At 55.5% G+C, this 15,961-nt stretch overlaps 1 protein-coding gene across 8 annotated transcripts in view; it reads left to right on the forward strand.

Moving 5' to 3' along the window:
• Positions 1 to 15,961, forward strand: part of RASGEF1A (RasGEF domain family member 1A) — a 74,967-nt gene that overhangs the window by 46,056 nt on the left and 12,950 nt on the right. The window contains exon 2 of one of the 8 annotated variants that reach the window (XM_033209898.1): positions 14,648 to 14,654. The exons of the other annotated variants lie outside the window; for them this stretch is intronic. The gene's annotated coding sequence lies outside the window, so the exon portion shown is untranslated. The remainder of the gene's footprint in view (positions 1 to 14,647; positions 14,655 to 15,961) is intronic. 8 annotated transcript variants of the gene reach the window in all.

The raw sequence follows: 15,961 nt of genomic DNA on the forward strand, positions 1-15,961 counted from the left end.
ATAAAATTATCTTATCCTCAAAGACCTGAAATAATTCATTTTAGAAACTATTTCAGCCAGGGCTTGCTTTTATTTTTTCTAGAGGCTTAGTTGGCTGTCAACTTAATTTGTACTATGGTTATTGGTCTTTTTGGGTTCTAAACATTTTTAGTCTATTTTTGGTTACTTATATTTTCTAGATAATATAACCATTCAAAGTTCTTGCAGATCATTTACCACAGATTTAGGTAGTTGTTTGTTTTAAACTTTCTTCTATGTATCTGGAGTTAGATTTCCTTTTTTCATGCCCAATGTATTTTTCATGTCCTTCCTTTCTTCCTTCTCTCCTTCCCTTTCTTTTTTTAAATAAATTTTTATAATTTTTTTAAAGAAATAGAGACAGGGTGTCACTAGAGCCCCCCAAAGTCCTGGATTACAGGCATGATCCAGGGTGCCTGGCCCTCCCTCCCTTTCTTCTTTCCTTTTGCTGATTAGAATTGCAAGAGGGTTATCCTTGAAATCTGTGTTTTCAAAGAATCAGCTCTTGAAGTTTATAAGGAGTTCTACTTTATTTTTTGATTAAGTCATCTAATTTGCCTTTTAGCAGTTTCTTCCTCCAGTTTGTTTCGCTATTTTGTTGAGAAGCTCTTTTTTAAGTTTTTTGAATCAAGTGCTTAGTGTCTACTTCAGTATGTTATTGAAGTCTATGATCTTTTCTCTGAGTACAGCTTTGGCCATATCAAATTCCAACCAGAGTTTCCTATAAAGGTTATTTTTCTGACATCTCTAATTGGAGCTTGAATCTTTAACACAGGCATAATTTAGGGAATTTTTTATGAAGTGGGTATTTTTTTTTTTGGCTTATCAGTTATGTATTAATATCCAACTATAGTACATTGTGCTCATGTCATTCTCTCACCTGCACACTTCTGTTTGGGGACTTTATGGGGTTTCATTAGTGGTATAACATATGACCATGTGGTAGAGACTCTGGACAGTAGAATGTGCCTTGCTGTTTCTAGACACAGTTTTTCACATATCTTGGTCCCCTATCCAGAGAGCGTGAACCACAGTATTTTCATCCCTTGGGCATCTACCACTTGCTGGGCAATTTCTGGTTGTGAATCTAGCATGAAGAGGTGCTCACTGTATTTCCTGGGCATAGCTTTGTGTTCTTGGGAGTTTACCTCTAATAGGGTTAGAGAAAAAAAAAAAAACCATAAAGTGTTTTTCTTACTCTCCACTCTCAGCCATTCAGCACAACGTTCTGACACCAGATTCTCTAACATTAAGACAGCAGCTGGGTGCCCTGTAATTCAATTTGGACAATATTGGAGGCAGAGTCAGATCCCACAGGTTGAGAACTTGGTCCCACAAGGCTGCCCCCCTCCCTCGACTTCAGATACCATTTGCAAGTGTCAGGTTGTGGCCTATGCTTCTGACCTACCCAGCAAATCAGCCCTCCCAGGACTCACTTCTCAGATTCAATTAATTTACTAGAGCGGCTCACATAATTCAGGGAAGTACTTGCTTCCATTTACCCACTTACTATACAGGTTTTTACAGTGGTCACAGATGAACAGTCAGAGGAAGGGATGCTCAGGGCAACGAATGTGAGAAGGAGCGTGGAGCTTCCCCATCCTCCCAGGCACTGCACCCCAGGGCCCTCCACCTGCTCACCTATCCAGAAGCTCCGAACCCGCTCCTTTTGGGATTTTGTGGAGGTCTCGTTACGTGGGCATGACTGACTGCATCATTGGTCGTTGGTGATGGACCCAACCTTCAGCCTCTCTCTCCTCCCTAGAGCTGGGGTGGGAGTGAAAGTCCTCATCACATGGTTGGTTGCCCTGACAACCAGCCCCGAGCCAGGCTGTCCAGGAGTCCATCAGCACACAGCACACACTTACCACTTTAGTGTTAGGAGAGTGTGCTGGGAAAAAAGACAGCATCATGCACCACATAGTGGTCCCCTGAGATTCATAATACAATATTGTCACTGGGCCTTTTCTATGTTTAGCTGTAGAAATCCTTACCATTGTGTTACATTTGCCTCCAGTATTCAGTGTGGTCACACACTATGCAGGTTGGGACCCCAGGAGCAATAGGCTGTGCCACGGAGCCTGGGTGTGTAGTGGGCTGTGCCATCCTGGTCTGTGTTAAGTCACTCTGTGGGGTTTGCACAATGATGAAATCGCCTAAGACGCATTTCTCAGGAGGTATCCCCGTCACGAATGGACGCATGACTGTATGTCTTCTTATAAATCACAGTATCCTGGCCCCTCCCTGTGGCTGGGCCACACAGACAGGAAGGGCCAACTTGCAGGCAGGAGGCCTGGGCTGCTTCCAGCTCTGCCCTGTCCTCAGCCCCACACCTGTATCTCATCTGGGAAGTGGAAAGCAGGGCCTCAGAAGCCCCCAGAAGGTGTCACAGGGCCCAGCAGGTGGGAGGCCCTCTGCCCACGGCACTCATTAGTGGTGAGGCTTGTGGGCAGTTTTGTGGGGGCTGGAATCCAGCCCAGGCCCCTTGGACCCCGGCCAGATTTCCCCCATCCCACCTTGTTGCCCTGCACTTGCAGCCTAGCTCGCAAATGCAGCAAGGGCAGCTCCTCCTGGATCAGGCCCTGTCCATCCCACAGGCCTGGCTGGCTCCCCCTGCTGTCACCATGTCACACCATTCTCCCTCCCCTCGAGCCCTGCGCTGGTTGCCCTGGGTGGCACGTCAGACAGGGTTCCAATCCCAGCTCCTCCAATCCCAGTTTCCCAGACTGGCGCTGGTGACTGAGGCCCTTTGGGCCTCTGTTCCTTCATCTGGAGAAGGGGGAGCAGCAGGAGAGCCACCCTGGGGAGGCGTGGAGGTGGCTGTGTCTGGCTCAGGTTCGAATCAGCCTAGTGGTGCTAACTGATGCAGGGAGGTTTCAGGATGACTCAGTAGCCAATTAAATGCTTACAAATTCACGGTTTATTGGGACGCTTTCACACACCAACAATCATGCAAATATATTCCACACACCCAGGCAGTCATAAGAGAGGCGGGAGTGAACCACAGTGTCAGGGGAGGGGGAGACCAGCTGCTGACTGCCCGAGGTCCATGTTCCCTCAGAGCAGAGGGAACGTAGACCCCCGGGTGGAGGGATGGGATCTCTAGTCTTCTCCCAGCAGGGCATCTGGTGGCCTCCAAAGGAAAAGAGGCCTCAGAGTTCTCGAGGGCAGTGCTTCCGCAGGGCTGCACACTGCTTCCCAGCCCCCTCCTCTATGGCACCCTGAGGGTCTCCCCAGAAAGGAGTTGGTCATGAGCAGCTTCTTTGTATTTATGGCCCTCTGCAGGAGTGTCCCTGGCCATCATCTTCAGCTGCCTTTTGGCTTTTGGCATCACTTTCTTGTTGGGTCTGGCAAAGGGGTGCCTGGCCACAGCAGATATCACCTGATCATTGCAGTCCACCACACCTGTGCTTGTCACTCTGCACTCTGAGGGCTCAGTAACTTCACTCTAAGCTGAGTTGCTTGTCATAAGTACTCCTTTTCTTTCTTTCTTTTTTTAAGACAGAGTCTTGTTGTGTCATCTAGGCTGCAGTGCAGTGGTGTGATCTCAGCTCACTGCAACCTCCACCTCCCGGGTTCAAGCAATTCTCATGCCTCAGCCTCTGGAGTAGCTGAGATTACAGGCATGCACCACCACGCCTGGCTAATTTTTTGTACTTTTAATAGCGATGGGGTTTCAACATGTTGGTTAGGCTGGTCTCGAACTCCTGACCTCAAGTGATCTACCTGCCTCGGCCTCCCATCGTGTTGGGATTACAGGAGTGAGCCACCACACCTGGTGAGATAAGGTCTTGCTCTGTTGCCCAGGCTCTGTCACCCAGGGGTGCAGTGGTACGATCTTGGCACACTGCATCCTTTACCTCCTGGGCTCAAGCAATCCTCCTACCTCAGCCTCCTGAGTAGCTGGGACTACAGGTGCATGCCACTGCCCCTGGTTAATTTTTTTGTAGAGACAGGGATCTCCCTGTGTTGCCCAGGCTGGTCTTGAATTCCTGGGCTCAAGCAATCCTCCCGCCTCGACTTCCTAAAGTGCCGGGATTACAAGTGTGAGCCATTGTGCCTGGCCGTTTATTTTGAGACCCTAAGGACCACAACACATTATTACACATTCCTGTGTACTGGTCTGGCCAGTGTCTAACCACTGGTTACCAGCCCCCAGGGCCAGGGGACAGACACACAGCGTGTGACAGGAGAGCTGCCTGTGTCCACAGCATGGGGGTGGCAGTCAGGACGTGTGTCTGGGTGCTGTTTCCCAGAGGCTGCTGGGCTGAGCATCCCCATAGCTCTGTGACCCAGGAGGGAGCTGGGTGCCCCTGCCCCTACCCCCATGACTGGCCCAGAGAGAGCTCCCTGCTCCCACAGTCATCTGCCAGGAGGATGACAATTTAAGTGAGGGAAATGGATTTTTATTTGTTTTGAAACACAAAGGAAAGATCTTTGCTCAGCCTAATTAGTTATCATTTAAAAGAACCATATGGTTTTTATTTTATATCCCAGCACCCTAGGTGGCTGTGGAGGGCAGAGGCTGTGGTTCACCTGGAACAGGTCTGTGTGTGGCCTGCGCGGCTGTCCATCCCTTCCCGCCTCTGGAGGCCCCCAGCCCTGACCCTGCCCGCTCACTGTCCCTCTCTCTTGGTCATGGGCTGCTGCTTTGGGGCTGACCCCAGGGCTGGCTGGATGTGGGCAGTGTGCCCCGGTGGGCCTGGGCAGGACAGGTTGCTGGTGCCTTCCTACTGGAGCCGGCAGGTGCCCTGGCCACTGCCCAGAACTGATGAGCAGCAGGACACCCTACTCTGTCTTGCCATCGTCAGTGGACAACCCATCTAGGACAGGGACCTCAGAGGGCTGATTTCACTTGGGGTGGAATCTGCACGCTGCTTCCCAGCCCCCTCCTCCATGGCACCCTGAGGGTCTCCCTGGAAAGGACAGAACTGGCCACCAAGGTTGCCTGAGTTTGCACATGACCCCATCCAAGCCTGTGCCCAGCTCTGCCCCTGGGAGGCCCAGGGCTGCCCACCCATCTGCAGGAGGCTCTTGTTACCCCTGCAGAATCTGATGGTATTGCCCCAAGAGGGAGCGAGGCCAAGGGGAGGGGGTACAGGGACCCCCAGGCAGCCAGAGTGGGAAGCCAGGCTGCCAGCGCCTGCCGGGAAAGGGCAGGGGTTCTCTGAAGTCCCACCTGCTACATCCGTGGGCCTATTGAGTCTCAAGAATGGAATGGTTCTTGGTGGACAATGACGTTCTGTGCCCTGAGCAGGCCCAGAAGAAGCTGACTAGACAGAAAGGGAAAAGGGAGAGGCAGAAACCCAGACTGGGCAGAATCTGAGGAGTGTGAAGAGGAGACAGCCAGATTCCTTCAGTCAATTCAAATTGTATTGGGTAATAGAAGGGAATTCAGAAGGAAAAAATGAATCATGTGTCTGTAACAAAGCTTTAATCATCTGAGTCCCGCCTGTGGCCAGGCCTCTGGAGCGGGTGCCCTTGCGAGGGGCTGTCGTGTTGGTTCCCATGGCAGCCGCCTCCTTATTGGAGTCCGGCCGGCAGCCCTTGGCCAGGTCCCGGGACTGCCCTGGCCAGCCTGGAAGGTTCACCAAGGTAAATCCAGCCCTTCTTCGCAGTACTTGAAGTTTGGCTTATGTGAAACAGTGTGGCCCCTGCCCTCTGATGCCTGCCTGGCCTGGAGGATGGAGAGGCAGGGGCTGTAGGGAGCTCCCTGCCCTGCTGCAGGAATGGGACCAGCATGTGCTCCCAAGGACTGTGCTGCTGCAGAGGCCACAGGGGTTGAGAGAGAGGAGGGTGAGGACTGGAGAGGTGACTTGCAGGCGAGTGTCACCCCCGATGCCACCCACCCCTAGACCAGAGCCAGCTCTGAGTCCCCCATGCCTGGGACAGGACAGTGCAACCAGGTCAATGGGTCCACCTGCCTAGAAGCAGGAGGCAGCTTCTCCTCGCTTGTTGCTGTCTGCAGCAGGTGCACTGGCTGTCCCTTGCATGGGAGGTGAGAAGGACTCAGAAGTGGGATGAGGGAGGGGGCGGCACCAGCTCCCAAGAGCTGTGTGTATAGGGAGGCAGCTGGATAACCTATAGGGTCGCTAGTGCTCTGCAGTGCCGATGCCATCAGAGCCCACCAGGCATTGAGCCTGTCCTGAGCTTCGTGGCTTCACTTAGTGCTCACGGTCACCTGGAAAGAAGGTGCTGGAGGTGGCATCTCACAGAGGAGGGTGCCGGCTCCCATCTGGAGTGGGGCCCACTCCCTTACCACTGGACACCCAGCCCATGCCTAGATCCAGCCTGGGCCTGCAGCCAGCCCCTGCCCATCTGCTGTGCATGGCCTCAGCAGATGGGACAAGGGCTCCCTGGAGTCAAGGGAGACACGTTTCAGCTCAGTCAGGACGGGCTGAGAGCTGGGGTTTGGGGGTGGGGAGGACATATGAGTGTTGGCTGGGTGGTTGGGGGAGATCCCTTCCTGCCCTGGGTCAGGGAGTAGGAGGTGGATGCATCCCGCTTGAGGGAAGGGGCTCTGATGTGACCCACCTGCTGTTGAGGGCAGGCCTGGGGCCAACCTGGGCAGAGTCAGGGTGTGGCTTCTAGAGTCCTGGCTTTAGTCCCTCTAGCAGGCACTAGAATCTCAGAAATGGTGGAGACAAAGCCCCAGACTCTCCCAGGCAGGTGTCACTCACCTGCGCATTGTGGATAGATGATGTCCAGAAGGGTTGGGCAATGGCCGGTCACCTGGCCTTCTTCCACAGAGCTGGGAGGACCTGGGTGTGGTGGAGGGGCTGGTCTGTGGCTGGTCACCCAGCCTTCTTCCACAGAGCCGGGAGGGCCTAGGTGCAGTGGGGATGGAGGCGCTGATATGGGTTGTCCAGCGCCTGGGACTGCAGCACCAGTTTGGAGAGAGCACCGTAGCCCTGGCGTGGGAAGGGGGAGCATGAGCGAGGAACACAGGTCACCAGGACAGGGGTGATAGAGAAGTGGGAGCCAAAGGGGGATGGAAGGGCTGGGAGCTGCCTGGGGCAGGTACCCCTCCTCTCAGCTCCATGCGGGTCCCCCAGCCTCATGCTGGGATGGGCCGGTTCCCAGCGCCCTCCGCCAGCTGAGGGTGCAGCAGCCCCACTGGGTCTGTGGGCCATCGGCTCTCCTCACTTGGGCTCTCCTGCCGGTGAGTGACATCCAGGAGGTGAGAGTGGCCCCTACCTCATTTCTCTCCCTCCACCGTGCCTCTCAGTGCAGGTGGGACCCCAGAGGCCTCTTTTTACTGGTCTGGGAACGCAGCTCTGGACTGGCAGGGTCAGAGGATGGGGAAGGGTGTGTAAGATGGGAAAGGTGAGCGGCAAAGGAGGTGCAGCTGCCTCCGCCATCTGACCAGTGCTGATGGAGCTCAGGAGGGAGATGGGGTGAAGTCTGTCCTTGCTGCATGCTGCGTGGAAGGGAGGAGGCCCCTTACCTCCTTCCCCCTCCTCTGCCACCCCATGCAGGTTCCTATCCCATCAGGAGCAGTGCCCCGCTTTCTTTCCTCCCCGAGGGTGGCTGAGCCTTCAAGCCAAGTGGGCACATTCAGCCCTCTACCTTCCTCAAGGCGGGCAGTTTCTTCCCTGTGATGTGGCCCACTGCCACATCCCGACGGCCTTCTCTAGGTGGGGGCAGCCCCTGGGCCAGCTACCTAGCACTGTCTCCTATCCAGGAGGGGGTCAAATCCTCACTGAGGCAAAGGGCCCATTGAAGGTTTAGCAAAAGATGTGCATTTGCACGATGAATCTTGTAACCGTGGTGTCTGCCTCCCATACACTCAAACAAGCACTTCACTTACAAATTGCAGCTGACTCCCTGCTGAGCCCTCCCTGCTATGTAAGGTGAGGACCGCCACAAGATGGTCCACCAAGAGAATCAGGAATCACCTGTTGCATCCTGGGAGAGCCTCCTGGGGAGGAAAGCCTCATTCCCGATGTCCTGGTGGGAAGAGCCCAGACCCTCGCAGAGTGGGGCAGGCGGCCCACCCACTGTAGGCATAGACCCCGAGTACCGATGACAATGGTGGTGGCGGTGGAATGTGCCCAGGGTGCTGGTGGCTCCAGCGCCCCTGCTCCTGGCAGGGTGGGGACCAGGCCAGGTTGGGGGGCAGCCTGGCACTGCTGGGGACCCTGACCCTGGCACATCACAGGTCCAGGTTTAGCAGGGCCGACACACACATCATCAGTCAGTGCACGTTTTGGAGCGAGTGAGCCAGCCAGGAGGTGCCCCAGGGAGGGTTTGCCAGAGAACTAATGGGCCAAAGCTCCTAGGCCTTGGCGCCAGCCTTTCTGTCCACTCACTCCGCTAGTCCTTTCCCAGAAGCTCCTTCCAGTCGGCTGAGGCCTCACCTCCGCAGGGAGGCCAACCTCACAGCCCAGGCAGAGGTTACTGCTTTCCCACTCATATTCCTGACCTTCTCTCTCCTGGGTTGGAGCACTGATTCTCTCCTAACCCGTAATATCATGTTGCCATCTGTGGCCATTATGTGTGGCACCATACAGGCTCTGTGGGGTGCTCTCTGGGGCCAGAGAGCCCTGTTTTTTTTCCCCTGGTGTATCTCCAGTAGGGATCATTAGCACTTGTGAATGAATGAATGAATGAATGGGCAAAGAATAGGGCTCCGGGAACACCCACCTCCTTCCCCAGCCCAGTGCCGATAATTTCGGAGAACTGGCCGGTTATCCCTTGAAGGGCAAAGGGCCCATTCTGTTGGGTCCATGGCATGCATCCAGCCCAGCCCAGGTAGGTGCGTGGGTCCCTCCCCTCCTGAGGCCCACCAGTGTCATGGCACAGGGCTGCCCCCAGCTCCCTCCAGGAGCACGCTTTCTCCGCCAGCCAAGAGAGGGAGACAGGCGAGATGTGTAATTTTCAGTTGCTAATTGTGATGCCCTGCAGCTTGCTGAGCTAAAAATAGTCTCCGTTTTTGTTGAGTAGGTTAAAAAATAGAAGCCCACGTGCTGCCTCAGAAAGAAGCCCCCCTGCCAAGGCTGGCAGAGGCAGGGGGCTGGCTCGAGCCCCTCCTCCACCTCCTGGCAGATCCCTGGGACTCGTGCATGATGGGCCCTGAGGGCTGTTTTTGTCCCAGTTTTCCAGGAAGCTGAGTTTCTTAATTTGAGGTCCACGGATGAGCTTCTGAGAGCTCATCGGTCCCCAGAATCATCTGCAGAAGGTCATGGGAATGTGTGCTTGTCCACATGTCTGGGCCAGGGCTTCAGCCTGCACTTGATGCTCAGGGGGCCATGCCCCCGCCAGGCGCTCTCAGGGGCAATGCTGAACAGCAGGGCAGACCTGGGCAGACCTGCACATTATGGCCTCATGGGTCCTGTGAGCTGAGCCTCAGTGTTCCCATCTGAAAAACGGGCCTCTCCGGGCTGCCTCCCTGGATGAGGGAGAATTGCATTAAGATGAGTCATGGAATGGCAGCACATGGCTCACTCTAACTCCTAATGATGCACACTTAAAGCAAAGCAAGGTTAGTCAAGTGAAGGCTAATCCCTGCTTTGGAAGTTTCCAGAACTGCAGACTCCAGGATCCAGAAGGGGTCCTAGAATTCCGACAGTGTGCTAGAATCCTGCCCTAGACCGCTCTTCCCTTTGAAATTAAATGGAGGCCTGACCCTGTTCCTATCCGGCTGTGCAGGAGACTTTGTCCCCTCCTGCCCTGTTGTCCCCACTCTCTGCTGTGGTGGGGCTGGCGGTGTTGGAGGATGGCCAGTTACCCCATGGGGCCACCTTCTGATGCTCCTCCCATAGTCCCTTTTGGGGAGCTGGACAGACGTACTCTGTGCACACACCCCTGAAGGGGGGCGGGGTGGGTCAATACTCATTGACCCCTGCATCCCCCTTCCCCGGGGGTCTTTTATGAGGCCACAGTGGTGTCAGGCCTCCCGTGGCTCTGTTGGGTCTCCTCATTGCTGGGCATCCTCAGTGCAGGACACAGAAAGAACACTTGGGAGTGGGAAGGGACCCAGCTGCTGCCCAGGCCTGGACACATGAATGGGTGCACAGGAAGACGACACACACATCAGGGCCTGGCTGCAGTGAGGCCACAGGTTTGGGCTGGGAGCCACTGGGACTCCATCGTAGCTGCAGCTCTCAGGGGCTCCTGGGTGATGGGGCAGGGTGCAAGGTCTCAGAGCCCATGGCTGGAGTTTGAGTGGAGGGAAGGACTGTGCATCAGCTCAGGAAAGGTGTACATGCTGTGTGGCTGCCCCTCCTGAGGAGTGCATCCAGCTTTTGCACACATGAGGCCAGAGGCAGATGGCCTCTCTCTGTGTGCTGCCTGGGGGGCGGGCATGGGCCACATTAGAAAACTGGATAGCAGGCTGGGTGCGGTGGTTAAACCCTGTAATCCCAGCACTTTGAGACGATGAGGCATGCAGATCAGTTGAGACTGGCCAGGAGTTCAAGACCAGCCTGGCCAACATCGTGAAACTCCGTCTCTACTGAAAATACAAACATTAACTGGGCATGGTGGTGTACACCTGTAATTCCAGCTACTCAGGAGGCTGAGGCAGGAGAATTGCTTGAACCTGTGAGGTGGAGGTTGCAGTGAGCCAAAATCGTGCCACTGCACTCCAAGCTTGAGTCACAGAGCGAAACTCTGTCTCAAAACAAAAAAAACAACAAAAAACTCTCCAACATCTCTTGAAGAGGCTGCAAAAATGAATGTCATTCATACTCTTTGGGAAAAACATCCCTCTTTTCCTCTCTCTCCCAGGATCTCTCATGGCACTGGGGCTGCATAGGGTCCCTCCTCTTACTTTCTTAAAAGGCTGGAGTTTCTCAGATCCTAGCTGCCCCCTCCCCTCTTCTCACCCTGGACCCTTAGTCTAGCCGCTTCCATTCTTGCTCTCTATGCTTTTTTCCTCTCCCCAGGCTATTCTTTTCTTTTATTCATATGTAGTATTTTACATAGTTATGGGGTACATGTATTTTTTACATGCACGAGGTGTGTGATGATCAAGGAAGGGTATTTGGGGTGTCCATAATCTCGAGCATTTATCATTTCTATGTGTTGGGAACATTTCAAGCCTTCTATCTCTTTGGAAGTATATAGTACATTGCTGCAAACTATAGCCACCTGAGTCTGTTATGGAATATTAGAACTTATTTATTCTATCTAAACGTGAGTCTGTACTGATTGCCTAAGCTATCTTTGTTTCCTGCTCCTGCCCTCTAGTAGCCATTATTCTACTGTCTACCTCCATGAGAGCAAGGTTTTCAGCTCCCACCTGAGTGGGAACATGCAGCATTAGTCTTTCCGTACCTGGCTTGCTCCACTTAACATAGTGCCCTCCACTCTGAGTGCTGCGTGCTTGGCACAGTCTATTCCTTGGTGTGAAGGGGCGTGTGCATCTTTGTGTGCATGTGTGAACCTGTGTGTGTGAGTGTTGTGGGGGGAGCTGTGAATATTCAGAAGCTAAAGTTTTAGGCTATGTCCCCTAAAAGTGCCTCTCCCCTGAGTTGTACTGAGGCCGAGTCCAGAACATACCCACTGCAAAAGGTCCCAGAGATCTAGGGCTGTGTTCCCGCAGTCCCTCACCCAGGCTGAGCAGAGCCCCGAGAGCAGCGTTCACTTGCACTGAAGCACGCCCCGTGTATGAGCACTCGTGCTAGGCTGGAAGCCACATTCCACGTGTCTCCCTGCCACCCCCGCCCTCCCCACAGCCACCATGAGGTTCAGGTGCGAGTGCCACTAAGGCTCACACAGACGGCGGAACTGCCCCAGGCTGACCGCCGATGGGAGGCCTGGCCCACATGTGGATGCAGGCTCCTGGCCTCTCCCCTCTTGGCACTTTGGTGCCATCAGCACGTGGCTGTTCTAGAGTCAGAGGGGATTGAGAAACCAGATGACAGCCCTTCCTCTACCCTACTCACTCTACGGGGTGGTGTGCAAGGTCTCAGAGCCCATCTTAGACCTGAGATCAGAGCTCAGGGAAATGTTGGCTGTGCTCGCTTTATTGGGAAGCACAGTCTCGGGCAGCAGGAGGCCGGGAGCGAGTGGAGAGATGCCGGGATGTGTTCCAACATCAGGTGGCGTCCCAGTCATCTCTGGGGAGGCTCTGTGAAACTTCTGTGTCTCAAAACAGTGCCTCTGGGGTGAGGATTCCTACAAGGTGTTAACCTGCCCCAGCCCCAGCCTTTCCCAGGGCTGGCAGTGTCGTGTGTGCCCATGGTCCTAAGGGCCTAGGTCAGAGGCCACAGGTCAGAAGCAGTGGCATCCAGTGCTGGGCCACTGGGCACCATTGAGGCAAGGCCTAGATGTGGGTGGCACAGAACCACATATCTGGTTCCGCTCCAGGCACACAACCGCACTAGCTTCCGTCTCTCACTTCAACCTCACTGCAACCCTGCAGGGAAGAGGGACAAGACGTTCCACACCCAGTGTCCAGCCAAGGAAGCAGGCTCAGGGCCACCCAGAGGCTTCCCGCAGGTGTGGGGACAGAGCCTGTTCTCTGGTGTGCTCTGCAGTCCCAGGCCCAGGATCTGCAACTGCGGGAACGGACTCAGGTGTGCAGGGCTGCAGACAAGGGCATGAGAGACCGGGGTGCGCTGTGGGGGCCTCTCAGGATAGTATCACCTGTGGCAGACCAAGGCGGGACAGCAGCAGGACCCCATGAGTCACTTCATCCTCTGGGGGACAGCAGCACATGTGCCAGGTGGGGCACCTTGGGTCAAGCCTGAAAAGGCTGGGACAGCCACAGTCAGGCGGAGTAGTGGAGGCCTGGGGAGATCCCTGTGCCTTGTTGTCTGTCACCTCCCCTCTGGCCTGCTGCAGCACATCCCGGCAGGCAGGTGGCAAGGGGCCTCTAGGTTCAGCCTCTCTCAGGCAGCCTCCACTCCAGGCCTCCCACAGTGCTGCTGAGGCTGTGCAGGGCAAGGGTGTGACCCTCAAGGCCCAGTCAGGACGACTTGGGCTCAGATACAGGGAGGACCCGCTTCTCAAATGTTGCTCCCACAGAGCCAAGTAAAGCCAAGTATGGAAACTGGCTCTCTCCCGAGATGGAAGAGGACCCCCCTCTCACCAGGAGGCTGGGCCTCTGAACTGCCCTTCTGCCCACCGGCCCTGCGTGGGAGGTGAGAAGGGAGTGAGGCGCGTCCTCCAGGAGACAGTGAGTCACTCTTCCCCCGCCTCACTGTGAGCACGTTTCTTCTGCGTTGATTAGCTCTATAATTAGGAGGCGCTTTCCTTCCTGCCTGAACAGAGGAGGGGCTGCAAGGAGCCAGAGGGACTGCTGGGTGAAAACCTGTCCCCCAGTCCCTGCAAGGGCCTGCTGCTCCAGGGAGTCAGAGGGGCTAGTGTAGGGTGCAAGCCTGTCCCCAACTCCCTGCAAGGGGCTGCTGCTCTTCCAGGTGAGGGTTGCCACAGACATTGGTCTGGCACACTGGCTGGCTCCGGCCCCATCTGTGCCTACATCCCAGGCGAAGGGGGAGGGTGCTTCCTGAGCCCTTCACAGGGTCTGCTGCCTCGAGATGGGTCTGATGCAGCCAGCAGCAGCTGAGGCAGGAGAGAGGCTCCCCGTGCTTCCTGGAAGTCTGTGGAAGATGCCAGTGCCTCTTCTGCCCCCGAGACCAGTTAAATTAGAGTTGTTGGGGTGGGGGTCAGGCACGGTGTCTTTGAAAAGTCGCCACGTGGTGCTGGTGTGCACGTACTACAGCTGAGGGCCTGCCCTGGTTTGTTTATTGATTGATTGATTGAGGCAGGTCTGGTTCTGTTGCCCAGGCTGGAGTGCAGTGGTATGATCATGGCTCACTGTAGCCTCAACCTCCTGGGCTCAAGTGATCCTCCTGACTCAGTTCCCCAAGTAGCTGGAACCACAGACATATGCCACCACACCTAGCTATTTTTTTTTTTTTTCAATTTTAGTAGAGACAGGGGTCTCTATGTTACCCAGGCTTGTCTCCAACTCTTGGGTTCAAGCGATCCACCCACCTCGGCCTCCCAAAGTGCTGGGATTACAGGCATGAGCCTCTGTACCCGGCCCCTGCCCTGGGTTAGCCAGTGCAGCTTACCTGGAGGCTGAGGCTCTCACACAGGTGGCTTCCCAGGCCTTCTATTCACCTGTACATGATTCATCTGGTGTCTTGCTCAGCAGCAGATGTGACCCAGCAGGCCTGGCCTGGAACTTGAGATCTGCACTTTGACAAGCGACAGGTCATGCTGTAGCTGCAGGTCCAGCGGCCACACTTGGAACTGAGAGGCTGTAGGGGAAGGGTCTAGAACTCTAGTGTGCAGATGATCTACCTGAAGGGGGAGCACTGGGCCCAATTCCACCAGTTTCTGGCTCAGGAGAAGGTGCTGCTCCTGCTTTGGGGACCACACTTGGCCTTAGAGCATCCATGCAGGGTCTGGTTCTCTGGGGTCCGGGTGGCCTGCTCTGTCCAGGCCAGCCCCAGCTGGACTTGGGGTGGAAGTGATGGTTCCCACAAATGCTGGTTGAGCAAGCTGGCCCGCCACAGCCCTGTCTCTGCCTAGCCCTGGGGGGGCTTCCTGAGCTCTCCACAGTGCCCAGACACAAAGGGCCAGTGTGTCTAGAATAAGCAGTGCCTCCTGTGTGGGCTGGAGAGGTGCTGAGCAATCATGCTGGTGGGAGTCAGCTCCTGGGGGTGAGGAGGCACCTGGTGCCCAGCACCTTACACAGGGGCTCCTCTGATCCTCCCTGCAAACCCCTAAAGTAGTGCTCCCTGTGCCCATTTTATAGACAAATTAAGGCTCCGAGGGTTTGAGGATCTTGATACAGCCAAGACAGGTGGTGGAGCCAGGCTCAGACTTGGGCTCCCTGCCTGCCCCTGCTGCTTGCTCGGTGTGAATCCTGGCACTGCTGCCCTCTGGCTGTGACCTGGGGCAGTTACTCAGCCCTCGTCTGCATAAGGGAATAAAGGGTTCTCTGGGAGCATAGGGGGTGATTGGGAGGAGTAACTGGGATTCTTCAACTCTAGCATTGCCGTTTTCAGTGTTCAGCACCCTGGCCATCACTGTATCGTGATCGCTATTGCTGTGACTGGAGCCAAGGGCCCAGTGTGCAGTTCTTCCCTAGGAAGGGGCTGCCTAGGGGTAGACACAGCTGTTCAGATACACAGGTTTGCAGTTGCATGTTGAAGTGCCTGTCCCTGCTGTTGGGGCGAGGAGGAAGCAGATGCAAGAACAAGTGACCTCAGGGCTGGGTGGGGGTGGCCGGCAGGGGACCCCGCAGGGGAAGTGCTGTCATCATCACCATTTCACAGCTGGGAAGGTCGAGGGCTAGCCAGAAGCACCCAGGAACAAGGAGTGGGCCTGCTGCGGGGCCAGGATTCCTGCCCGGGAAAAGCCATGTAGTGAACCTACCTCTCCACTTGGCACTGAGCCCTGGAGACCCTCCTTGAAGTGCTCCATGGCTGGGCAGGGTGGGCCCTGCTAGGCTTGAGCTTTCGGGGGTAGAGGCTCATGGGGCATCCCCCAGACCTGCAAGGTCTTGGTTTAAAACTGTTGAATGCAGGAGACCTAGCACTGGGCCATGTCCCCAGGTGGGTCTCCAGGTAGGCAGGACAGAAGGAACCCAGAGCACCCCACCTCTCAGGTCAGTGAGGCTCCACACGGCCCCCCTCAGGCTCTGCTGACTCCCCGAAAGGATTGTGAGCATGTGCAGAACCCCTGCTTGCCTGGGACATCCCTGCGTGCTCCTCGTCCAGGCCCCCACCCTCAAAGGTGACCAGCTCCCACGTGGCCTTCCCAGCCCCTCTCTGGCTGCTGACCAGTGGGCTGGGTCCCCAGGCTGGCTCCTCAGCTCCTAGGCAGGCCTCCTGGCCCTGAGGCAGGCCTCTCTGAAGGCTGGATGTGGAGTGGCCTTGCCCTGTGGGGGATCGGCTGGGGCTGAGTTTGTGGGGTGTCAGAGTGCATCCCCCACATACTACCTCCTGATCAGACCAGCCTGCAGTGGGAGAGGCCAGTG

The sequence above is a fragment of the Trachypithecus francoisi genome, unplaced genomic scaffold (assembly GCF_009764315.1).
Source record: "Trachypithecus francoisi isolate TF-2019V2 unplaced genomic scaffold, Tfra_2.0 Lachesis_group9, whole genome shotgun sequence".
Taxonomy (NCBI): domain Eukaryota; kingdom Metazoa; phylum Chordata; class Mammalia; order Primates; family Cercopithecidae; genus Trachypithecus; species Trachypithecus francoisi.